General features: G+C 39.3%; 1 protein-coding gene and 1 pseudogene across 4 annotated transcripts in view; one reads left to right on the top strand and one right to left on the bottom strand.

Annotated features, from left to right (window-relative positions):
• The window catches only part of ATRN (attractin), a 189946-nt gene that overhangs the window by 154329 nt on the left and 7809 nt on the right, over positions 1 to 27808 (bottom strand). The gene's annotated exons all lie outside the window — the stretch shown is intronic.
• On the top strand, positions 15431 to 17843 carry LOC103247379 (splicing factor 3A subunit 3-like; annotated as a pseudogene).

The following is a 27808-nucleotide window of genomic DNA, read 5'->3' as shown; positions in this document are numbered from 1 at the left end:
GAAACTATATGGTACAATGTTCTACATAAGTCAATTAGGCCAAGTGTTTTCAAATCTTTCTGTTCTATGAACTATCGAGAGAGTATTAAAATTACTTTTGCCATTAGCAGCGGATGCTAAAAAGTAGAAGGAAATTCTGACGAGCAGCAGGGCATGTGCATGGTCTTAAAGCATCTCCCCAAAGATTGCTTATTGATTGCAAATAGGAAAAAAATAGTAATTATATAGTGGAAAAATAAGATAGCACCTCAAACAGGAGAATAAAATCAACATTAAAAAATATCAGACAGATAGATGGTCATCGTATGCCTCCAGATCAAAGAACACCCCCTCACCTATGCAGTATTCTGGCCAAGGATTCGTAACTTGAATCTAATGATGGGAAAACCAAATAAATGCAAAATAAGGAAGTGGATTAAAAGAGGGGGAATGTATTAATCAATTTAATGATATCGACATTCTATCAATATCATTAAAAAACAAAAAAGAAAGAAAAAGAAATGCGGTACAAATATTCTAAATCAGGGACCGGCAAACTACAGTTGCCAGGCCAAATCAGGCCTGCTGTTTGCTTATGTAGATAAAGTTTTCCTGAAACACAGCTGTATCTTTTCACATACTTATAGTCAATGGCTGCTTCTCTCTACAACAGCAGAGGTGACTAGATGTGACAGAGATCTATGACACAAATCCAAAAATATTTACTATCAGACCCTGTAGAGAAAATGTTGATCTCTGTACTAGAATAAAGCGTGGCAATCGGATGCAATACCTAACCCTAGACTGCATCCTGTACTGCAGGTTGAAAATTACACAAAGAACATTGCAGGTCAACTGACAGAATGAAGCACAAACAGTAGATTAAAGCATTGTATAATGTCAAATATATTGAAGGTAAAAACTGTACCTTAAGACTCTTAAGACTATCACTAGTCTCAGAAAACACATACTAAAGTATTTTGGGTCAAGGGCCATGATATATATAGTTTACCCTTGAAAGTTTCAGATGGAAAAATTATGTATACACACACATATCTGTGTATGTGTGCTTATGTGGAGGGAGGGGTGAGGAATGATAAAGCAAATGTAGCGAGATGTTCAATGAATTTGGGTAGAATACAAAGTTATGCTTTGCACTGTTTTTATTCTTGCACTTTTCTGTGAGCTTAAAATTATTTACAAATAAAAAATTTGTGGCCGGGCATGGTGACTCACACCTGTAATCCCAGCACTTCAGGAGGCCAAGACAGGTGGATAGCTTGAGGTCAGGAGTTCAAGACCAGCCTGGCCAACATGGCGAAACCCCATCTCTACTAAAAATACAAAAATTAGCCAAGCATGGTGGTACACACCTGTGGTCCCAGCTATTTGGGAGGCTGAGGCTGAGGCAGACGAATCACTTGAACCTGGGAGCCGGAGGCTGCAGCGAGCCTAGATCACACCACTGCACTCCAGCCTGGGCGACAGAGCAAGGCTCTGTCTCCAAAAAAAAAATTGTTAACATTTACCTCTGACATCTTTCACTTTATATATCATAAGGTTTCGAGATTAGGTAAACACACATTTAGAATCATTCTTTCTGGTAGACTGTGCTTTGACCATTATGATAAGTTCCTATTTTGCCTCTAGCAATCCTTCTTAAGTCTATTTTGTCAGATATAGACATAAACCAGCTGTCTTTGGGTTAGCGTGTAATATACCTTTTTCCCTATCCTTTTACTTTCAATATTTGACTCACTACAGTTAAGTACAGTTTTGTATCATAGTTCATTGGTTTTCTTAAACTCACTTAGACAAATCTGTCATTGAACTGGTATCGTGAGTCAGTTTTCATTTCAGTACTGACATAACTGGGATTAAATTTACTGTCTTGCTATTTGTTTTCTATTTGCCCAGTTACTCTATGTTCCTTTTCCTATCTTGTTTTACCTTTTTTTGGATTAAATATTCTTATTATTGTATTTTTTCTTTATAAACTACTATGTTATGCATCCTTTTACTATTCACTTTTATTTTGCTATTACCTTTACTTTTACTACTATTAGGGATTACCCTAGAAATTATAACTTGCATCCCTGATTTATCAAGGCCTAATATAAATTAGTACTTATACCATTTCCTGGGCAATTCAAGGACCTTAAGTTTCACTTCTCCCATCCACCTATACCAGCTGCTTGGGCTTTGTTGGTGTATATTTTAATTCTATATTCTAAATCACAGAGGACATTATTATTGCATACAATTAACATTCAGTTAAGTTGACCCACACTTTATTCTTTCCACTGCTCCTCATTCCTCTTACAATCTCTATATTTCCTTCTGCAATCATTCTCCTCTGCTTATGGAACTCCCTTTACTGTAAGGCTGCCGGTGACTAATCCCCTCTGTTTTTGTTCATCTGAAAATACCTTTAGTTCTTCATTTTTGAAGTACATTTGCTACTGGATATAGAACGGTAGAGAACTACAGCCCATGGACTAGCAGCCTGTTTCTGTAAGTAAGGTTTTACTGGAACACAGTCATGCCCATTCGCTTATGATTATTTATGACTGCTTTCATGCAACAATACAGAATAGTTGTGGCAGAGATCTCACATGGCCCAGGTGTCTAAGATATGTACCACCTGGCCCTTTAAAAAGAAAGTTGGTCAACTCTTGGTATACAATTCTATGCTGGCATTTATTTTCTTTTCAGCACTTTAAAACTGTCATTCCATTGTTTGGGTTCCACTGTTTATATTAAGAAGGTAGCTTTCAGTCTTGTCCTTGCTTTTTTTTTTAAATAAGAAAATAAATTTTTAAAACAGAGACAAGATCTCACTGTGTTACCCAGGATGGTCTCAAACTCCTGGGATCAAGGAATCATCCCGCCTCAGCCTCCCAAAGTACTGGGATTACAGGTATGAGCCATCACGCTCAGCCTTGTTCTTGCTTGTGTAAAGATAATGTGTCTCAACCCACTGGTTGCTTTAAGATTTTTAAATTCGGCCGGGAGCGGTGGCTCACGCGTGTAATCCTAGAACTTTGGGAGGCCAAGGCAGGTGGATCACGAGGTCAAGAGATCGAGACCATCCTGGCCAACATAGTGAAAACCAGTTTCTACTAAAAATACAAAAATTAGCTGAGTGTGGTGGCACGCGCCTGTAGTTCCAACTATTCGGGAAGCTGAGGCAGGAGAATCGCTTGAACTGGGAGGCGGAAGTTGCAGTGAGCCAAGATCCAGCCTGGGGACAGAGCAAGACTTGGTCTCAAGAAAAAAAAAAAAAAGATTTTTAACTTTCTTAGCAAAAATGCTGAGTATGCTTTTCTTTCCTTACCCCATTTGGTGTTTGTTGCATTTCCTAAATCAGCACCTTTAAGCATACTATCACTTTGTGAACATTCTAGGACATTATCTCATTAAGTATTGCTTCTGCTCCACTCTTTTTCACCTTTTGGAGTTCTAATTACAACTGTGTCCCACATCATTCACACTCTTTCTGGTATGTGCAAAAGTAATTGCAGTTTTTGCCTTTTTTAACTCCTTTTTTTTTTTTTTTTTTTTTTTTGAGACAGAGTTTCGCTCTGTTGCCCAGGCTGGAGTGCAGTGGCGCAATCTCGGCTCACTGCATTCTCCGCCTCCTGGGTTTAAGCAATTCTCTGCCTCAGTCTCCCAAGTAGCTGGGATTACAGGCACCCACCACCACGCCTGGCTAAATTTTTTTTGTATTTTTTTAGTAGAGACACGGTTTCACCATCTTGGCCAGGCTGATCTTGAACTCCTGACCTCGTGATCCACCCGCCTTGGACTCCCAAAGTGCTGGGATTACAGGCATGAGTCACCACACCCAGCCTTTAACGCCAATTTTTAAATATTAGGTTGGTGCAAAAGTAATTGTGGTTTTTGCCATTTAAAAAAAAAAAAGAAAACTGGCAAAAACCACAATTACTCTTGCACCAACCCAGTATTTTTCATTCCTTTGTCTTTGGGCTTCTATACAGGTATTTCTTCCCAACATATCTTATAATTAACTAATTCTCTTCTCACCTAAGGTTCTTAAAATCAATTACTGTATTTCTAGTTTCCAGTGCTTATTTTTATACTTTCTATTACTCTACTGAAATTACGGATCTTGTTATATAAATTCTTAAAGATACTAATCATTTATTTTAAAGTCTATTTCTAATCATTCTAAAAACTGATTGGTGTATGTGTGTGTGTGTGTGTGTGTGTGTGTGTCCACTAATGGCTTTTTTTTGGTCTGTTCCAAAATCCAATCCAGAACCCCACAGGGCAGTTACTTTCTTTTTTTTTTTTTTTTTTTTTTGAGATGTAGTCTCGCTCCGTCACCTAGGCTGGAGTGCAGTGGCGTGATCTCAGCTCACTGCAACCTCCGCCTCCCAGGTTCAAACTATTCTCCTGTCTCGGCCTCCTAATTAGCTGGCATTATAGGCACCTGCCACCAGGCCCAGTTAATTTTTGTATTTTTAGTAGAGACAGGGTTTCACCATGTTGGCCAGGCTGGTCTCGAACTCCTGACCTCAGGTGATCCACCTGCCTCGGCCTCCCAAAGTGCTGAGATTACCAGCATGAGCCACCATGCCAGGCCACTGCATTTACTTTTCATGTCTTCTTGGTCTCCTTGAGTCTCTTAGATAACTGAAATTTTAATTGAGATAACAGCAGATTCACATGTAGTTATAAGAAGAAATACAGACAGATTTCTTGTATACTTTGACGAGTTTCCCCAAATGGCAACATTTTTAAAAATTACAGTACAATATCACAACCAGAATATTGACATTAATAAGTCAACTGCATTCAGGTTTCTAGAGTTTTACTTGTACTCATTAGTGTGTGTGCAAGTATATGTGTATGTGTAAGTGTGTCAAGTCTATACAATTCTGTCACCTGTATAGATTCAATGATCTACCTTCACAGTCAAGATACTGAACAGTTTCAACACTATAAGGATTCCCTATGTTGCCCTTTTACAATCAGCATACCTCCTATCCCTGTGTCCTTAATGTAGCATTTTATCATTATGCCCATCTTTGTCTCTGGTAATTGTCTTTGCTCTGAAGTCTAATTTATCAAATATTAATGCAGCCATTTGTGTTTTTTTATTAAATCAATGTTTGCATGGTATAATTTTGCATCCTTTTCTGTCTACCTACATTATTCAATTTGAAGTGACTTTCCTAAAAGCAGTATATAGTTGGGTCATGTTTCATCATCCACTCTACCAGTCTCTGTCTTTTGATTGGTATATTTAGTCCATTTATATTTAAGGTAATTATTAATACATCAAGGCTTAAGTTCTTGATCTTTTGTTCTCCTCTTCTTGCCTTCCTATAGGTCACTTGAACATTTTTTAGAGTCCTATATTAGGGTTTTCCAGAGAAACAGAACAAACTGGATATACGAGAGAGGATTTATTAGGGAAACTGGCTCACACAATTACAGGAGCTGAGAAGTCCCACGATAGGCTGTCTGCAAGCTGGAGAGCCAGGGAAGCCGATGGCACAGTGCAGGACAAGCCCAAAGCCTGAGAACCAAGGGAGCTGATGGTATAACTCAGTCTGAGGCCAAAGGCCCAAGAACCTGGGAGACTGCTTGTGCTAGTCTTGAAGTCTTGATGGCCAGAGAGCCTGGAGTTCTGAAGTCCAAGGAGAGGAGAAGACAGGTGTCCCAGCTCCAGAAGAGAAATGAGATTTGCCTTTCTGTTCTATCTACACCCTCAAACAACTGGATGGTGGCCACCCACATTAGGCAGGGGTAATCTTTACTCTCAGTTCACTGATTCCAGTGCCAACCTCTTCTGGAAACACCCTCACAGACACACACAGAGAGAATACTTTACCAGTTATCTAGGTCCTCCTTAACCCAGTCAAGTTGATACCTAAAATTAATCATCACGGATTCCAGCTTGATTTGTTTATATTTTTTTGAGTTTATATTTTTGTATAGCTTTTAAGTGATTACTTCAATTACTACAATATAAACATGCAACTTATAATAATCTGCTTATTAGTAACAACATTTTACCACTCTGAACAAAGTATGGAAACCTCACTTCCATTTAAGTCCTTTATCTTGATTTAAATATGATCATCTTTAGTGTTAGATGGTTTTATATTTTTTATTCTATCATCAAATAATACTGATAAAACTTGGGAGGAAAGGAACAGTCTATTATTATTATTATTATTATTATTATTATTATTATTAGACAGTGCTTCACTCTTATTGCCCAGGCTGGAGTGCAATTGCGCAATCTAGGCTCACTGCAACCTCCGTCTCCCAGCTTCAAGCGATTCTCCTGCCTCAGTCTCCCAAGTAGCTGGGGTTACAGGCATCTGCCACCACACCTAGCTAATTTTTTTTTTTTTTGTATTTAGTAGAGACGAGGTTTCACCACGTTGGTCAGGCTGGTGTTGAACTCCTGATCACAGGTGATCCACCCACCTCGGACTCCCAAAGTGTTGGGATCACAGGTATGAGCCACTGCACCCAGCCTGGGACAGTCTATTAATTTAAGTACACATATTTCTGTCTTTCCATTGTTCCTTCTTTCTAATGCTCCAAGATTCCTTCTACTATCATTTCCTTTTGGCTTAAAGAACCTCCTTTAGTCCTTTTTTTTTTTTTTTTTTTTTTGAGATGGAGTCTCGCTCTGTCACCCAGGCTGGAGTGCAGTGGCGCAATCTCGGCTCACTGCAAGCTCCGCCTCCTGGGTTCACACCATTCTCCTGCCTCAGCCTCCCGAGCAGCTGGGACTACAGGCGCCCACCACCACACCCGGCTAATTTTTTTGTATTTTTAGTAGAGACGGGGTTTCACCATGTTAGCCAGGATGGTCTCGATCTCCTGACCTTGTGATCCGCCTGCCCCAGCCTCCCAAAGTGCTGGGATTACAGGCGTGAGCCACCGCCCCAGCCCCCTTTTGTCAATTTTTAAGGGTTGTTCTGCTAGCAACAAATTCTTTAGGTATCCATTATCTGAGAATGTTTCTATTTTCCTCTAGTTCCTGAGGCACAATTTCACCAGATACAGAATTCACGATTGACAGTCCTTTTATTTCAGCACTTGAAAAACATCATGTCTTGTCCTTCTTTGTGTTTTCATACAAGAAATCGACTGTCATTTGAACTGGTGTTCCCTATAGGTAACACAACATTTCAGATGGCCTCCATGTTTTCAGATGAGAAATCTACTGCCATTTGAATTGGTATTTCCTTTAGGTAATGCATCATTTCTCTCTGGCTGCTTTCAAGACTTTCTCTTTGCCTTTAGGTTTCAAGAGTTTAATTATAATGTATCTTGGTGTTTCACTGGGTTCATCCTGTATGAAGTTTGCATAGCTTCTTGGGTCCTTAGGTTTGTTTCTTTTGCCAAATGTGGTAAGATTTCCACTATTAGTTCTTTCAAACACTCTTTTAGTCCTACTTACTCTCCTTTCCTCTGGAAATCCAATTACGTGAATGTTAAGTCTTTTGTTATTGCCCCACAAGTCATTTTTTTTTTTTGCAGTTCGTTTTCTTCTTATTAAGTGAATCCTATAGTTCCTTCTTCAAGTTTACTGATTCTGTCATTGCCACTCTATAGAGCCTGTCCAGTAAGTGGTTTTTCTCTATTGTTTTTCAGTTCTAAAATTTCTATTTTGGTGCTTTTTGATTTCGTTTATTTAGTTTTAATTAATTTTATATGGCTTTTTGCTGAGATTTTTATATTTTTTATTTGTTTCAGGAGAATTTTAATTGATTTTGAAGAGCTTTTATGACGGATGCTTCAAAATCCTTGTCAGAAAATTCTAACATCTGATTCATCTTGTATTGGTGTCTGTTGATTGTCTTTTCTGATTCAAGTTGTGGTTTCCTTTGTTGGTGGTATGACAAGTGCTTTGCTATTGTATCATAAACATTTTGTCTATTACGTTAGAAGTATCTAACATAGGCTTCCACTAAATCTTTTAGTTTAACAGTTAGCCACCCTGTTTAGTTTTAGCACGAGTATCTTGGTCTACTTTTCTAGGCTATCGTTCCAATGGCAGACTAATTTTCAGAGCCTTTGCAGTGTTATTTAGCCTGCTTTGTTTATCTAGTGCCGTTGAGCTCCCACTGGTCTCTGCTGGCGCTGCCTGAAACGGTAAAGAAGTTTCCCCGAGCCAGGCTGCCAGTTGTCTCTTGGTGGAAGAGGGTGGGGTAGTCCTAGGTTACTCCTAGCTTCCTCAGTATCGCTGGTGTGAAAAAGGCAAGCTTTGAACCCACAGAGACAAAGAGGTCTTCTGTAACGGACCACTTGCTCTTGCCAGTTCCACCCACCTGCCCATATCTCTGGGTAAGGGAGAAAAGGCTCAGGCCCACATGGCCAGAGATTTCTCAGACCGGGCCATTTGCTGTGGCTATGTCCTTTTTGCAGGTAGTGCCCACCCTGGTGTCTCTGGACTGAAGAGGAAAATCTCACATCCACAGGGAAGAAGAGTCTTCTCAAACTGGACTGCGTGCTAAAGTTAGGTCTCTCTTACCTGTTCTGCCAACCTGCCTCAGTGAAAAAGGGACATCTCAGGACAGGCAAAGAAGGAATGTGCTTCCTCTCACCACTTACAGGGTTAAGATTAGGGCTAGAGTTCTAACTGATCCCCTTTGTCAATGCTGTCAGGCTTGCCAGATGTTTTCAGAGGGGACTTTCATTTGATTCAGGGGAAGAATGAGCCTACCCACCTAGCCTGCATTCTGTTGCTCGGTGGGAGGGTCAGGAAACACCAGGTCTAGGTGGCCTTGTAATGGATGGGAGGATGCAAGATGCTCTATTACTATGTTGTTCTTGAATCCTGTGATCCCAAGTCAGTTCACTTTCTTCTTATAAACTTCAAGAATTCTCCTTTGTGTGTCTTTTGTACCAACTCCAAGATTTAGAGTTGTATTCAGCAGGGAAGAGCAGGGAAAACTGAGTCTATACTATCTCATTTGTAATGAAAGCCTCCCTATAAGTCTGTTTCAATTATCTGTTTTCTCTCCTGATTTTCAGTCAATTTTTAAATTTTCAGGTCTTATTTTTTTTATTGAATGCCAGACTAAGTTTCACAATTATGTAAATATTTATTATGTTATAAAATATTATACATAGTAATTATAATAATAACTTGAGGCAATGCTTGATGCTATCTTCCCCCACAGATTTACATTTGCTTCTAGCAAACAATAAAGCTAGGAGCAGATTCTTTAATCCAATCAGGGATTGAGGTAATGTGAAAGCTGGGCTTCAGCCTTTGTAAGAGGTGATCTATTTTGAGTTTACCCTTAAGCACAGGGTCTGGCCCATCCTTCAGGGTTCCCAACTAAAAGCCTCAGGTATTTTCCAGTGCCCCTTCTTTCTTTGCAGCCCCTGAAATCCAACTGTGTCCCCTGGTGCTGCATAACCACCAAAACTCTGCTTAGAACCTCAGTCTCTCTGCCATTACTTTGTGCTCAATCTCTTAGCTGCACATCTCAAATCGGCCAATCACCCCAAGGGAAAAGCTGTACCAAAAGTTGGCCCTCGCCCCCGAGTTTACCTTCTCTCCAAAATTTTGGTCTCTGTGGTCCCTTCTTTGCCTTGCTCACTTTCCAAAGCCTTCAAGTATAGATTTTTAAAACAATATTTCCCATCTTCTCTAATAGTTGGTCTCAGTTGGAGCACTGACTTAGAAAAAGCTATTCTACCACTGACAGAAATGAAAATCCCCCTAGTGGCCTGTTTTGTGATATAAAAAGATGTCACAGGATCACCTTATAGCATTCTCGACCCCAACATGAAATAAGCCATTTTTCTAAGGTACCCTAAGTTCCTTGTAGTGGGAATTAGTATTTACAGAACAGAATCTGGCATTAGAAGTGCTCAATGCTACCTAGGTTGCTTTCTGGGATTTTCCATCAGAGAAAATCAGACAATACATTTTCAAAAAAGAAAAAATACTGTGAGTTCATACTGACATCTCCAACCCAAATTTATGATTCCAAGATTCTTAATCAACAAATTCTCTGTTTCTACCTTTGTATCTCTCTTTTCCACACCAAAATCCAGGGCCCCAATCCAATAAAATTATCCACTTGTTTTACTTAACAACGCATACTTCCAGAATAATACCAATAATTCCAGCTATACAATTACTAAAAACAGTTTACAATATTTTTGCAGTTGTTTGTCCTTGAGGATATGTCCCTCTAGAAATGTATAATCAAATTACTATGTTTCAAAGTCATTTGAAAGACCATGTGCTTCAGCCTCAAACTTAATATACATTTAGGTTCACTTACTCCATTTTGCACTTGATTCTTAGAGACTGCCTTTTTTCTCTCATTCTAATTTATTTTTATTTTATAATATGGTAAAGCATTGGCATGGCTCTAAATGTAATCCACAAAATAAAGAACATTCAGAAGTCTAGCCTCCATCCCTGTTTCATCCACCCCGTTCCCTCTCTCTCCTTAATCATTTTTATTAGTTTTTGGTTTATCATTCCATTGGTGTGTTTATATGTATGCACAATATACATTTATAGATTTATAGATCCCCTTTCTTTAAAAAATGATAGCGTACAATACTACTGTTCTGCTACAGTGGGTTGTTTTTTTTTTCATTTAACAATATATTCAGTGGCCGGGCGCGGTGGCTCAAGCCTGTAATCCCAGCACTTTGGGAGGCCGAGACGGGCGGATCACGAGGTCAGGAGATCGAGACCATCCTGGCTAACACGGTGAAACCCCGTCTCTACTAAAAAATACAAAATACTAGCCGGGCGAGGTGGCGGGCGCCTGTAGTCCCAGCTACTCGGGAGGCTGAGGCAGGAGAATGGCGTAAACCTGGGAGGTGAAGCTTGCAGTGAGCTGAGATCCGGCCACTGCACTCCAGCCTGGGCGACAGAGCGAGACTCCATCTCAAAAAAAAAATATATATATATATATATTCTCCCCAACAGCAATATATAGCTATTTCTCCTTCCCTTTTATAGTTACATAGTACTCTGCTCTGTGAACATGTCATACTTTATTTAACTAGCCCTCTAATGATACAAGCCCAGACTGAACTGCTATTGAATTTTGTTTTACAGTTTAAATTCACATGAAAATTCAAATGGTCTCACTGTGGTGACCAAATTGCTAACCTGCTGGTATTCTGGCCTTTGCTTTAACAGCTTTCAACAAAAAAGTTAACCATATAGACAAGACACAAAATATGCTCACAAAGCCCCTACCCAGACCCCTGATAATAGGGTTCTCAGATTAACATCGAAATATCCGCAGAGCTTTAAAAAACACAGATGATGTGGCCCTGACACAAACCCCTCTTGGGTGGAATTCAGCATTGCACTGGTGTCTTTAAAAGCTCCACAAATGATTCTAATACACCAAATCAATAACACTTTCTATATATGATCTTGTAATGTCTAAGTGTTAAAGTAACTGACTTAAATTTTTGGCACCAATACTAAAAATATTTCTGCATTCCAAAGTTTCATCTCTAATCACAAAATTTTGATCTAATTTCTTAAATTCAAAAGAAAGACAAAGATTCATCATTAATATTTACTCACACTAGTGATCTAAAATGTAAAATAATAAGCATTTGTCCTAATTATTAAAAATAATAATAAAGCTACAATCATTATAAATGATATAACATTATAAATGAATGCTGTATGTTTTAATATTTAGGACATTCTACTACACCCATCCACAATAATTAAAACAACCATAAAATAATATGGCTCCCTCATATTTTTAAATAATAATAAATCATGAACCTTGAAAGATTCATTAAAAGCAACGGACCAGTCCTTTGCTCAAATCCTGGGCTGTCCCTGGAATTGTCCTGGCTGGATCAAGGTCTCCAAGATACTCCTACAGGTAATTCCATCTGCATCCATGGCTTCATCTATCACCTCTGTGTTGCTAACTGCCCAAGCTGTATTTCCAGCTCAAGGCTAGACCCATGTTTCAGACTTACATTCCTTATATCAAAAACTTAAGTCATTAAATCCCCTCCTTTTATGTTTTCTTTAAACAACTTTGTCATCTACCCTATCTTCCAAAAAATTATTGACTCTTTCTTCACCTTCACCTCCATTCATTCAGCCTACAAACCAATCTCATCTTTTTCCCTCTTTGATCCCACTGCCAACGCCAATGCTCTCATTTGAATTCTCCTCCTCCCTGTCTAGTCTACTGCAACAGTCTCTTAACTGTGGCTCAGCCCAGTTCCCCAGTCTGGACAGTTCTTGGCAGAGCCACTTGTCATCTTCTTTATAATGTTATAAAGGGCAATCTGATCAGGTCAAAACCTGCCTGGAAACCTTTGCATGCCTTAGCACAACATGCAAGGTCTGTGACAATCCAACCCCAACTTACCCAGCCTGCTCCATCACTAGCCACTGCTCCCCAGACTGAGCAGACCATATTGTGGCAATATTGACTAGTATTTCTTCCTCAACTCACCTGCATTAAGTCTTTGTGGCTTGGCACAGCCTGACTTCTCTGTCTAGAATAACTTATTTTCTCCTAACCAACCTTTCAGATCTCGCTTCAAATGTCCCTTGGAACTCTGGGAACCTGTGCCCCAAGTTTTCTGTGCTGAGCTGATTAATGCCTTCTCCGTTGTAAACGCATCATGTGGTTTGATTATTACTGTTATAGAGAATAATCTCTGCCCACGACACTGCCAAGATTTTCTCAAGAACATATCTCATTCACCTCTTTTTCGCCAGTGCCTAAAACATCCTAGATATTCATGTAACATTTGTTGCCTAATAAATAACAGCATCAACTCTAACACAGTTTTGCAACAACAAAAATGTTCAAGCTCTTATTAAGAGCAAAATTTACTATAAAGGAAGTCCAGAACAATCTCATGTGTATCCATCACAGTATGGGGAAAAAAAAAAAAAAAAAAACATTTCAGAAGCTAGAGAACTGCAGGTGGACCTTTCTGTCTTTCTTTTTTTTTTTTCTTTTTTTTTTTTGAGACGGAGTCTTGCTCTGTTGCCCAGGCTGGGGTGCAGTGGCCGGATCTCAGCTCACTGCAAGCTCCGCCTCCCGGGTTTACGCCATTCTCCTGCCTCAGCCTCCCGAGTAGCTGGGACTACAGGCGCCCGCCACCTCGCCTGGCTAGTTTTTTTGTATTTTTTAGTAGAGATGGGGTTTCACCGTGTTAGCCAGGATGGTCTCGATCTCCTGATCTCGTGATCCACCCATCTCGGCCTCCCAAAGTGCTGGGATTACAGGCTTGAGTCACCGCGCCCGGCCAAGAACTACAGGTGGACCTTTCTTTCAAAGTCTTCTGAACACTGACTCTATTCCCTCACATGAACAGGTGCTGTGTGGATGCCTAGTTCAGTTCAAGAACAAAGAAAGTTCAATGGTTTATAGCAGCTATATAGAGGTTGTTCATGTTTTTTTAAAACAGAAATAAAAACTCAGGCTAGCCAGACTGGTTCATGCCTGTAATCCCAGCACTTTGGGAGGCTGAGCTGGGAGGATCACTTGAGGCCAGGAGCTTGAGACCAGCCTAGACAACACAGCAAGACCCTATCTCTACAAAAAAAAAAAAAATAGATTGGCCACAGTGACTCATGCCTATAATCCCAAACACTATGGGAGGCCAAGGCAGATGGATCGCTTGAGCCTAATAGTTCAAAACTAGCCTAGGCAACATCATGAGACCCCATCTCTACCAAAAAAAAAAAAATAGCCAGGTGTGGTATGGCACACACCTGCAGTCCTAGCTACTCAGGAGGCTGAGGTGGAAGGGTGGCCTGAGTTCAGGAAGTCAAGCCTGCAGTGAGCTATGATAATGCCACTGCACTCCGGCCTGGTGGCAGAGTGAGACTCTGTCTCTAAAAAAAAGTTTCTTTTAATTATATACATACACACACACACACACACACACACACACACACAAACATACCTACATATGTATATATATTTATTATATATATTAAATTATATATTATTTATAATACACATATAATTATACATTTTATATAATTATAGATAATTATATAATATATACTTTATATTTTATATAATTATAAATAAACATATATACCCACTATACATATGTATTTTTATATATTAGTCATTTGTGTGTGTGTGCGCGTGCGCGCGCGCGCGCATCTCTCTCTTTCTCTCTCTCTCCCTGGACAGAACAACAGCAAAAACTGAGTTCCAGAACCAACAAAACTCAATCCTGATCTTATGGCAGAATTATCTCTTCCCATTCAGCTACAGTCCACCTGAAATGATAAAACAGCCCCATTCTCCAATGCTCAAAACGTTGATGTGAGTTTCGTTAGTTTCTTCCTGTGCTTGATATCCCATTCATCACATGTATGAACAATTTATGATATAACTGCCATCAAAGACTTCCTTAGATGCATTCCTTCATCTCCATTCCCACTCTACCCCAAGCTCAAAAATAATTCATGGTAATCTTATTGCCAACACCTCTGGCTACCTTCAGCAGCTTCTGAGACCAGCCCACAAAGTCTACTAAGCACCTTACAGCAGAACAACATTCCTAAAGCACCAATGTCACCATGTCACTACCCTTGTCAATATTTAGAATAACTCTGTACAGACTGTAGAATGAAGTCTGAACTCCTCCTGTTTCTGACATTTTAACTATTAAGAATGTCCATCCTTCTCCTCTCACCTGCCAAGCCAATTCTCATGGTCCCCCAGACACTTGGTGCCCACTCTTACCTCTCCTGTGCTTTTGCTCCTACCGTATTCCCCCTCCTTCCCGGAGAACACGCGCACGCACACACACACACACACACATTCCCCTATCTAGAATATGCTTTCAACCGTTCTTGTATATTCAACAACCAGAATCTCTCACAGGGCCCTGAATATTAGGCAAAAATAAGCATAAATAAGGGTTACATTCAACCTGTTGGCTATCAGGTCTCTGTAACTATAATCTCTTTGAAAGAGTCCATGTAAATATATAGCAATGAAAGAAAAGAAAAGGCAATGGGCAAAGATAAAGAAAAGAAGTTTAAGGATCCTGATATTTAACTGCACTCCTCTTAGTCATCTGATACCTTTCATTTACATTCAACCTTACACTTTCCAGAAATTTTTTATGGTTATTTAAGACTACAAAGACCTACACAATCTTGCTTCTACCCATAAATGAAGAAAAAAGAATGCCAGCAGATACTTAAAGTTTTGGGGACTGAACAGACAAGATTTCACAACAGTTTGCAAGTGAGTAAATGGGAATAAAGAAAACACCCAGGTTTCTAGCCTGCGTGGTCTCATACAAGTGCTAAGAAAACTGAGGGTCAAACAGGCTTGGAGTAAAAATTAAAAGTTCAGTGTTACAGTATTCGAAGTCCCCAGACTGAGAAGAACATCTGAGTTTCAGGTACATATACAGAAGACGATTGAGTGCAGATGCACAGCAAGTGCCCAGAAGAACTCTGACTTTTACAAGCCAGAAGAAGACAAAGTCTGCAAATGAGCAGTCAGTCAAGCATGGCAAAAAAGAAACAGAGCACGGAGTCCCAGAAATCCAGAAGCAAGTTTGCAAAAAGGAAGCAGTGAAATGTTATGAAGTCTTGTAAGACAAGGCCAGAGAATTAACCACTGGATTTGACAAGCTATGGACACTGCTGCTCCTATGATCTCTGACAGTCACAAGTTACATAGAAAATTGGAAGTGAGGAAGTAGGACAAGAGAACAATTTCATTTGCAGGAGTTTTGTTGTAAAATGAAACATAGAAATGAGGCCACATTTGGAGAAGTCATGGGAGATAAAAGAAGGGTTGTTTCTTTTCCCCCCAGAGAGCTAATAATCTACAGATAATTATTAGAATAAATAAAATACTTCAGGAAAGGTGCAAAAAGTCCATTGCATTTCCTTTAACCAGCAGCAAACAACTAATTATAAAAATTTTAAGAGAGGCTGCGGCTAAGAGAAGATGGAGACAATACTGGTGCAGCAGCAGCGCTATCATGAGAAGGAAAGGCTCATGGACGTCATGGCCAAAGAGATGCTGACTAAGAAGTCCACGCTCCGGGACCAGATCAATTCTGATCACCGCACTCAGGTCATACAAGACAGGTATATGGAGGTCAGTGGGAACTCGAGGGATTTGTATGATGATAAAGATGGATTACTAGAGGAGGCGCTCAATGCCATTTCAGGACCCAATGAGTTTGCTGAATTCTATAATAGACTCAAGCAAATAAAGGAATTCCACTGGAAGCCCCCAAATGAGATCTGTGTGCTAATGTCAGTGGAATTTGAGGAGCTCCTGAAGACTTTGAGAGAATCCAAGTGAAGAGGCACAAAACTTGGTGGAGTTCACAGATGAAGAGGGATGTGGTCGTTACCTCGATCTCCATGACTGTTACCTCAAGTACATTAACCTGAAGGCATCTGAGAAGATGGATTAAATCACATACCCGTCCATCTTTGACCAATTATTTGACATTCCTAAAGAAAGGAAGAGGCCGGGCGCGGTGGCTCAAGCCTGTAATCCCAGCACTTTGGGAGGCCGAGACGGGCGGATCACGAGGTCAGGAGATCGAGACCATCCTGGCTAACACGGTGAAACCCCGTCTCTACTAAAAAATACAAAAAACTAGCCGGGCGTGGTGGCGGCACCTGTAGTCCCAGCTACTCGGGAGGCTGAGGCAGGAGAATGGCGTAAACCCGGGAGGCGGAGCTTGCAGTGAGCTGAGATCCGGCCACTGCACTCCACCCTGGGCGACAGAGCCAGACTCTGTCTCCAAAAAAAAAAAAAAAAAAAAAAAAGAAAGGAAGAATGCAGAGTGTAAGACATACCTAGAGATGCTGCTTGAGTACCTTCAGGATTACACAGATAGAGTGAAGCCTCTCCAAGACCAGAATGAACTTTTTGGGAAGATTCAGGCTGAGTCTGAGAAGAAATGGGAGAATGGGACCTTTCCTGGATGGCCGAAAGAGACAAGCGGTGCTCTGACCCATGCTGGAGCCCATCTTGACCTCTCCACATTCTCCTCCAGGGAAGAGTTGGCCTCCCTGGGTTTGGACAGATTGAAATCTGCTCTCTTAGCTTTAGGCTTGAAATGTGGCGGGACCCTAGAACAGCGAGTCCAGAGACTATTCAGTACCAAAGGAAAGTCCCTGGAGTCACCTGATAACTCTTTGTCTGCCAAAAATCCCAAGTCAAAGAGCACCAACCGAGACACTGAGAGGAACAAAGACACCGCTTTTCTAGAAGCCCGGATCTATGTATACTCTGACTCATGGGGAACAGTGACATCTCACTCATGAAAATGTACAGCGCAAGCAAGCAAGGACAGGAGAAGAGCAAGAAGAGGAAGAAGAGCAGATCAGTGAGAGTGAGGGTGAAGACGAAAAGAACGAGATCATTTACAACCCCAAAAACCTGCCACTTGGCTGGGATGGCAAACCCATTCCCTACTGGCTGTATAAGTTTCATGGCCTAAATATGAACCATAACTGTGAGGTTTGTGGAAACTACACCTACCAAGGGCCCAAAGCCTTCCAGCAACACTTTGCTGAATGGCATCATGCTCGTGGCATGAGGTGTTTGGGCATCCCGAGCACTGCTCACTTTGCTAATGTGACACAGATTGAAGATGCTGTCTCCTTGTGGGCCAAACTCAAACTGCAGAAGGCTTCAGAATGATGGCAGCCTGACACTGAGGAAGAATATGAAGACTCAAGTGGGAATGTTGTGAATAAGAAGACATATGAGGATCTGAAAAGACAAGGACTGCTCTAGTGTTCAGGGATGTAGCTCAGCTTTTGGGCTAGCCCAGGCTTCCCCCGAGATCTGCTTTTTCTTTTTCTCCCAAACAAATCCTCTTAAAGACCCTTTGTTACATAATCTCATGGTCTAGCATGCATGCTGTAGAAACAAGGCATGCTGGCAGACTGCAGGGTTGAGATGTGTTTTATATTTTAAAAGATTCTGCCAGAAATAAACCAGATCTTGTTAAAAAAAAAAAAATTTAAAGATACAATTTACTAAAGTATAAAAAACATCAAATATCTGTGGTTCACACCTGTAATGCCAGCACTTTGGGAGGCCGAGGCAAGCAGATCACTTGAGGTCAGGAGTTCGAGATCAACCTGGCCAACATGGTGAAACCTCATCTCTACTAAAAATACAAAAATTAGCCTAGCATGGTAGCACACACCTGTAATCCCAGCTACCTGGGAGGCTGAGGCAGGAGAATTGCTTGAACCTAGGAGGCGGAGGTTGCAGTGAGCCAAGATCACGCCACTGAACTCCAGCCTGGGCAACAGACCAAGACTTCGTCTCAAAAAAAAAAAAAAAATCAAATATCTTGGAAAGAGATATATAAAACCTCTGCACAGAAAATTATAAAGCATTAAGGCAAATTAGAAAAGATTTAAATAAATAAAGGTATATACCATGTTTGGGGTTCAGAAGACTCAATATTATAAAAGCTGTCAATTCACTTAAAACTGAGTTATAGGTTCAGTACCAACCTAATCATATTCTCAAGATATTCTTCTTGTCAAAAATGAACAAGGTGACTCTAAAATCTATATGGAAATGCCAAGGACCAAGAATAGCCAAAACAAACTTGGAAAAGAACAAGAAGAATAAGTTAAGGAGACTTGACATAAATCTATACTAATTAAGACAGTGCAGTATTACTGGCATAAGGATAGACAAACGGACCAAAGGAATAGAATAGAAAGTCCAGAAACAGATCATATATACATAAACACCTGATTGATAACAGAGACAGCACCATGGAGCACTGGGAAAAGAAAGGTCTTCTCAAAAAATGGGACTGGATATGCATAAAGCAAATAAATCTGACTCTAATAAATGTGAATCTGAATATGCATAAAGCAAATAAATGTGACTCTAACCTCACACCACACACACACACACCCCTCTTTCTCCAGGTGGACTGTAGATTTAAGTGTGAAAGACAAAACAATGAAATGTCCAGAAGACAATATAGAAGAGTATCTTCACAATCTTGGAATAGGGAAAGATTTCAACAAGACACAAAAAGCATTCTCCAAAGGGAAAAAAATCAATACATTTCACTACGTTAAAATCAAGAAGTAAATGCAATCTGCAATATAACATCATTTTAACTGCCAGCTGAACCTGAAAAAAAGTAAGAGAAATCACTAAAGGCCAAAAATAGAGACCTGAAAATCAGAGCAGGGAACATGTTAGCCAACTCCATAGTGTCCTGTAAGAGGCTGTCAATCTCCATGATCCAAGAGCACATCACTCTCTATAAAAGAATCTGGATCTAAATGCTCCAAAGGAAAACACTGAGGCCTAGGTCAATGTAAGGCAGGGAGCTGGAACCGAGAGCCCTTCAAGAAGGGTGGAACCCTTAAAGAGCTTTTAAAAACCAAACCTAGCTCTTAGGCACAGAAAAGCAACAAGAAAGCAGTTTCAGCATGGATCAAGGCAGGGGAAAATCCCTCCCAATTACTTCATAATGAGTCCCACACCCATTTCAGTTCTAATATATACTACCCTCACTTGGGTTCTAGCTACCCATAAGAAAATAAAATTAACATAGAAAGTAACCCAGGTCAGAATATCCCCAAAGATATCTAGTAAAAATAATTACAAACTCTCTCTAGAGACATCTGTCTATTGATAAAGTCTCACTGAAGAGAAACTCAAATTTTCAACAAAATTGAAGCAATGCACCATGAACAAAAATCAGCAAATTAACAATAGGATTAGACCCTATAAAGTTCAGTTACTAGAACAATCCAATAAAGAACACAAAATAAATTTAATTTTGGAGGCCGACATGGGTGGATGACAAGATCAGGAGTTCAAGACCAGCCTGGCCAAGACGGTGAAACCCTGTCTCTACTAAAAATACAAAAATTAGCTGGGTGTGGTGGTACGCACCTGTAATCCCAGCTACTCGGGAGGCTGAGGTAGAGAACTGCTTAAATCTGGGAGGCAAAGGTTGCAATGAGCCGAGATCACACCACTGCACTCCAGCCTGGGCAACAACAAGACTTGGTCTCAAAAGATTAATTAATTAATTAATTTAAATTGCTTAAAGGCACAATAGGATCAAAAGTATCAAAAAAAAATAACACTATGAAAATAAGTGACCAGTTTTATTAATAAAAGGTAAAACCTCTAGAAATTAAATTAAAAATATAATCACTGAAAATGAAAATTTAACAAGTTACACTGCAAATTAGACACAGTTAAAGTGAGAATTTGTGAATTAGAGAACAGATCTGAGGAAATTATTCTAAATGCAACAGAGGGAAATAAAGAGATAAAAATTATGAGAAGTAGAAAGTAAAGAGAAAAAGAATACGCAATACATGTCTAAAAGTCATACTAAGAGAAAATAACAAAATGTAAAGGAAGCTTTAAAAAGATAATACCTGAGAATTTTCCAGAAATGATGACACACTTGAATCCTCAGATAAAGAATGCACATACACTGAGCAAAACAAAAATAAATCCACATTTGGGCACATCATAGTAATACTACATTAATACAATCAACCGAAGGGAAAAAAAAAATAACAGAGAGATAGACTATGAGTAAAAGCAAGAGCACGTATAAAAAACCAGAATGGTTGGGTATGGTGGCTCACATCTGTAATCCCAGCACAAAGGCCAAGGTGGACAGATCACTTGAGGCCAGGAGTTCGAGACCAGCCTGGCCAACATAGTGAAACCCCACATCTACCAAAAATAAAAAAGTGGCTGGTCATGGTGGCATACACTGTAACCCCAACTACTCAGGAAGGTGAGGCACCAGAATCGCTTGAACCCGGAAAGCAGAGGTTGCAGTGAGTCAAGATCACACCACTGCAATCCAGCATGGGTGACAGAGCAAGACTCTGTCTCAAAAAAAAAAAAAAGGAAAAAAAGAAAAGGAAACAAAATGGCACCTGAGATATGCTTCAAAATAATCTACGCTAGCTGGCGGAAGGAGGGGAGGGCATGGGAATGGGACAGTGGTAAAAGTGAAAAAGACTGGCTATGAGCTGCAAATGTTGAAGCTGGTGACAGACACATCAGACTTGTTATACTTTCCATTTTTGTTTATTTGAAATTTTCCAGAATAAGAAGCTAAAAAAGAAAGAAAGAAAAAAAAATTACCTATGAATGAATTAGACTGACAGCTGACTTTGAAATACCAGTAATAAAAATCAGAAGACATTGAAAAAAATATTCAAATTGCTCAAACAAAACACTGATCAATCTTAAATTCCAGCCCCAGCTATATGAGCATTCAAGGGTAAAGACAAAATAAAACAATAGACAAAATCTGATATGCTTGCCAAAAGAAAAGCTCACAAGCACAGTTCAAAAATTCAGGCCAGGCGCAGTGGCTCATGCCTGTAATCCCAGCACTTTGAGAGGCCGAGGCAGGGGGATCATGAGGTCACGAATTCCAGACCAGCCTGACCAACATGGTGAAACCCTGTCTCTACTAAAAACACAAAAATTACCCAGGCACGGTGGCGGGCGCCTGTAATCCAGCTACTTGGGAGGCTGAGGCAGGAGAATCACTTGAACCTGGGAGGCAGAGGTTGCAGTGAGCCAAGATCGCATCATTGCACTCCAGCCTGGACAACAGGGCAAGACTCTGTCTAAAAAAAAAAAAAAAAACTCAAAGTATTGGCAAATCAAATCTAAAAATCTGTATTAAAAAACATATCATGGCCAAAATGGGTTCAACTCAGGAATACAAACATGGTCTAACAATTAAAAAGTGTATCAGTGTAATTTACCACATTAACAGATGAAAGACAAAAATCAGTATGATCACAGGTCACGTTCTATGTGCAGGGAACTATTCCATAGGATTCCTTTTAAAGTCAGGATCAAGACCGTTCAACAATGTCCTACAATGATAATATTCAACAACATGAACTAGCTCATTAATTAGACAAGAAAGAAGGTGTATACAGATTAGAAATAAACTGTCACAACTTACTGGCAGCATGACTATCAACATGGGAAACAGGAGAATCCACACACAAACTACCAGTACTACAAGAGCTTAGGAAGGATTCATAGATATACAAATTCAAAATACAAGGAAATCAATTCTGCCTTTGCACTTCTGCCACCACCATGACGGTGAGGCTCAGCCAGCCTCTGACACAAAGAGATGTGACAGCTGTGACACCCTCATCCCCACCAGCTGAGCCCAGTCAACCTCCTGCCTAGATCCAGACAGGTGAATAAGTTTACTAGACATCAGAGAAGTGACCAGATAAATACTGATACTCATGAGCTAAATATTACTCAGTGCAATAATAATTTTAAAATCCATTCCTAGGTACTATAGTAATCAATTAGTTTCTAGTAATAACAAAATTCTCTATCTAGTAGTAAATCTAATAAAAGTGTGTCAGATCATTTGAAAAAAGCTATAAGAATTTACTGAAAGATATAAGAGACCTAAATAACTGGAAATATAAAGCATCTTTCCAGAAGGATGCGAAGGATGGAAAAGCCCTCTATTATAAAGATGACAGATTTCCCCAGGCTTATCTCAACATCAAGTGAAATTCCAAACAAAATATCAACAGGGATTTTTGTTGAAATTAGAGGAGCCAAGAGTTAAAAACAATCAAGACAAATCTGAAGTTTTAAATGATCATAGCACAATTCAATTCAAATGGGGAGCAGGGGCAAAACTGTTCTATAAATGGAACTGCAACAACTGCTTACCATATAAAGATAATTAAATTAGGTCAATATATAACACATCATTCACAGAAGTAAGTTACAGGTACATAAAAGATCAGAAAGAAATAAAGCAAAATTTTTAAATTCTGAGGAAGTGAAATATAAAAGAGTATATTTACAAGGTTAGTACAGGAATTTTAAAATATAACACAAAAAGGACAAGCCATAAAGGAAAAGAATTATAACATTTACTACATATGGGTTTTGGTTTTTTGGGGCTTTTTAAAGAGACAAGGTCTCTCTCTGTCATCCAGGCTAGAATGTAGTAGTGTGATCTTAGCTCACTGCAGCCTCAAACTGCTGGGCTCAAGTGACCCTCCCACCTCAGCTTCCCAAGTAGCTAAGACTACAGTTATGTGCTATCATGCCCTGCAAATTTTAAAAATTTTTTATAGAGATGGGGTCTCACTGTGTTGCTCAGACTGTTCTCAAACTCCTGGGCTTAAGCAATCCTCTCACCTCAGCCTCCCAAAGCACTGGGATTACGGTGTGAGTCATAATGCCTGGCCTCATGTATTTTTTAAAATGAGAATGGTTATTAAACTGCTATGGAATTTGGATTCTATTCAAAATATATTTTTAAAGTAATACTGTATAATGGTTTTTTTTTCAGTAGCTCTATTTATAATATACAGAAACTGCATCTCTGCAACTCTATTTAAAAAAAATTTTTTTTTTTTAAATTCATTTTTTTAAAAAAATAATGTGTCAACTGCAGGTCAACCTAAAAGCAAGGAAGTAAAAAGAATTTCAGTTATTTTCGAGGTGTTTCAAAAGACTGAAGATCACCACCCTAGAGAAAAATCACACATGTATATGCATAAAGAGATAGGTAAAGAATGTTAATTGGGCTGGGCATGGTGGCTCACACCTATAATCCCAACACTCTGAGAGCCCCAGGCAGGCAAATTGCTTAGGCCAGGAGTTCAAGATCAGCCCGGGCAACACAGTGAAGCCTGGTCTCTACTAAAAACACAAAAAATGAGCTGGGTGCGGTGGCACATGTATGTAGTCTCAGCTATTCCAGAGGCTGAGGTAGGAGGATCACCTAAGCCCCGAAGGTCAGGGTTGCAGTGTGTGGTGACTGCACCACTGCACTCCAGCCTGGGTGATAGAGTGAGACCCTGTCACAAAAAAAAAAAAAAAAAAAAAAAAGAATGTAATTGTAGCACTATTTGTAACAGCAAAAGTTGAAAAATTCTAAACGCCCATCAGCAGGAAAATGGGTCAATAAACTGGAATCCTTCTGTAATTAATATTAACTATGAATCTGCTACAACTATATTTATCAACAGATAAATCTCCAGCATATCTCATCTCAAGATTAAAAAATGCTACATGTTTTTGGGAACAAGATTATTGTTTGCAGAAATATCTCTCTGTACTTTCTCTCTCATATCTGTAATAAGAGTAGAAACATGCAAGAGAAATAATAAACATCAACTTCACCATACTAGTTACCTCTGGGGAAAGGGTATGGTGAACAGGATTAAGAAGGGGTGGTAACATGGGGACCCTGGTCAGTATCTGTAACATTTTGTTACTTAGAATAACATTAATATGAAGAAAATTCAGAAAAACTAGGTTGCAAGTACAAAGAGATATTCCTTGTATCTCTTCCATAGGCTTCGAATAGTTCATATTAATAGGAAGCTATAGTTAGTTCAGAGACTGAACCAGCACTAAACATATTATCACTTTAAAGAAATGAGTTATACATTTTGTCAGTATTGGTCAGTGTTTCTCAAAGAGTTGGTCAAATACTGCTCCCATTAAAAGACAGTCATGGCATCTATCAAAAGAGAAGCATAAGACACAATGATATTTATGTGTAAGTTATGAGAAGGCATAAAATGAACCTAATTCTGCAGATCTCAAGATCATCTTTGCCAAACCTTCTGATCAAAATCCTTGACAAGATATCTTCAGTACTTCAAAAACAAGTGTTCAAAAGGGAAAACTGAGTGGCAATTATAGCCAGGTTGGCCTTTTCATTCAATTTAGAGAAAAACTATCCAAACAGGAAGTGTGATATTTGTAGAGAAATGCTTACAAATAGCTGAAAATCGCTATCATTTTATCATTTAGAATCAAAACATGCAAAAAAATTCTAAAAAGTAATTGTGAAAGCCTAAATTTATGAATATAAAACATTAGGACAGGTAAACTATTTTTAATAGCACAAAACACAGTTAAATTCAATCTCTATTTTAATACACATTTTATACCAAAATTTAATGTCTTTTTTTGGTCTACAACTCATGCTTTTCCTTACATAATTAAAGCACATAAAACAACATATGCACCATGTTTTAAATAGAGTTAAGGTCAAATTTTCCTTTGAATATCATTATAAATTATATTTAAAATATACCTTACAATCTTTATTAACAAACTATTTTTACTTTATTTAAAATTATCTTAAAAACAGGATACTTTTTTAAAGGATTATTTTTTAATTCCTATGAGAATCCATAAGATTATACATTTTTGTGAAAGAATCTGTGAATTCAAAAATTGAGAAAACACAGGTCAAGGGAGGTTACTTATGTGACTCTTAACAGCAGCTGACAGAATTCCAGCCCCTAATGTTTACTGGCTTCTTAGTAAACCAATCAAAAAATTATTCGAATACAAAAACGACCAAGAGAAATTAATTGGAAAATTCATTCATTTAATAATTATAACTTTTAATGTCAAATTCTATAAAAAAAAAAAAAAAAAAAGGAAATTCACCCATTACTAAAATTAACTTCTCTAAGTGAAAACCAGAAAATTCTAAATAGGTAAACATGTAAATAAATAGCTAGAACTGAAGTCCACCCAAAACGTAAACAGAAAAACTGAAAACTTAAGAATTAAAAATTTAAAGGGTCCAAGCATGGTGGCTCTCATCTGTAATCCCAGTACTTTGGCAGGGTAAGATGAGAGGATTGCTTGAGTCCAGGAGTTCGAGATCAGCCTGGGTGACATAGTGAGACCTCGTCTCTACAAAATTAAAAAATTAGCCAGGCATGGTGGTGCGCACCTGTAGTTCTAGCTACTCAGAGGCTGAGGTGGAAGGATCACTTGAGCCCAGAGGCTCAAGGTGGTTGAGGCTGCAGTGAGCAGTGATTGCACCACTGCACTTCAGCATGCGTGACAGGGTAAGACCCTATCTCAAATACTCAAAGATCAATCTACTAGCAGAAAAAGAAAAAAAAATTTTTTTAATGTTTTAATTGAAAGGATGATATCAAACCATGGTCTCAGTGATAAAAGAAAAGCAGTTAAAGAGATATGACATAAAGAAAATGAAAAGTGGAAAACAAGCAAGACAAATATAAGAAAGCCATCATAAGAAGGAAGTCACGTTAATAATAACAGACCAGTTTGAAAGTATAGAAAGGGAAAATGGATGGAACAAAGTAATGAAATGAAAGATGAGAATAGTATATAATATATAGATGGAAGTCACTTGCCAAAATGCATGTGTGAATTCACAGAAAATAGTACAGTATTATTTAAGTGGGAAACAAGTTTCATAGTAAGTTAATGGCCAATCAATTTCCAGACACAAGTATTTCAAAAAGTACAACTACAGTTTCATTTCAGTTTTGGAAATATGATTGTGTTAAACAGAAAACCCAGTGTAAGATTTCTGTTCAGTCATAACACTAGGTACCCACTTCTGTATTTCTTAAGATAAAAATATCCTACAAATATATTAAATCACTTAATCACATTTACATGGTCAAAACTGTTTTGATCATAAACATACTCTTTTTTATCCTATGTACATACCTGTCCTCTATACTGTGGTAAATAAAAAGCATCTGCCCATCTTGGGAACCTTTCACAGAGATAAAGTCTATGGTAATTTGTTACAGAAGCCCTAACTGACTAACCCTAGTCAGCTGACCCTCCCTCCCTCCCTCTGTATGTTAGGAATTGTTCTACTGTAAGTGGCAGGAAATCCAACTCTAACCGGCTTAAGAAAAACACGGACTGCAGTACTTCACAAACCAAAAATTACACCTTCAGGCAAGTTTTGATGCAGAGATTCAGAAAGTTATCAGGTCTCCGGCTCCACTTCTCTGTCATCCTCCATCTTCTGGGAGTTGCTCTGACCTGAGGTGAATTCCTTACAACAGCAATGCTAACTCTAACAGTTCTAGGCATTATGGCCTCGCCACACAGAAAAGAAGGCAACACACGTCCTTCTAAATGCCCATAGAGGAAAGGGATCTCCGACAAAAGTCCTGAGATTCACTCTGATTGAGTCCATTAAAATCAATCATAAGCCCATTTCCAAACAATCAGCACGGCCAGAAACTGGAATGCCCTGAGGGCTTATCCTAGGTCAAGCATGCACGTGAAGCTGCAGATTGTCAGGAAGGGAGTCCATTACAACCTTACAATCTCACCCCCTTCCTTCCATTACACCCCTCACAAGTTATGTTCCAACAACACGCATCCACATTCCATTCTCCACATGCTGTGGGTTGGACTGTGTTCCCCAAAAAGATATGTCAAAGTCCTAACCCTGGGTCCCTGTGAATGTGACCTTATTTGGAAACAGGGCGTTGGCAGATGCAACAAGGTTACGATGACATCATACTCGTACATCCAATATGACTGGTACTCTTAAGAGAAAAGATAGAGACACAAAGGGAGGGAGAGTAGCACGTGAGATTGAAAGGACGGAGGCAGAGACCGAAGTGATGCATCTACAAGCCAAAATGCCAAGGACTGCTGGCAACTCCAGAAGCGAAGAGAAAAGCATGAAACAGGTCCTCCCTCAGAGTCTTCAGAGAGATCGTGGCCCTGCCAGTACCTTGATTTCAGGCTTCTAGCCCCCAGAACTATGAGAGAATAAATTTCTGTTGTTTTATGCCATGAGTTTGTGGTACTTCACTGTAACAGCCCTAGGAAATTAATACACTAAGTACAATAATCCATAATTCTTTGCCTTTGCAGATCAGCTCTTCATTCCTTCTGGAATGCCTTTCTCCCCAAGATGGTCTACTTACACTAAACCTCTCAGACCTACCCAAATGTCCTCTCTTCTGTGACGTCTTCCACCAGAACCC

Source organism: Chlorocebus sabaeus, chromosome 2 (genome assembly GCF_047675955.1).
Source record: "Chlorocebus sabaeus isolate Y175 chromosome 2, mChlSab1.0.hap1, whole genome shotgun sequence".
NCBI classification, from domain to species: domain Eukaryota; kingdom Metazoa; phylum Chordata; class Mammalia; order Primates; family Cercopithecidae; genus Chlorocebus; species Chlorocebus sabaeus.
This window is presented reverse-complemented; position numbering and strand designations above follow the sequence as displayed.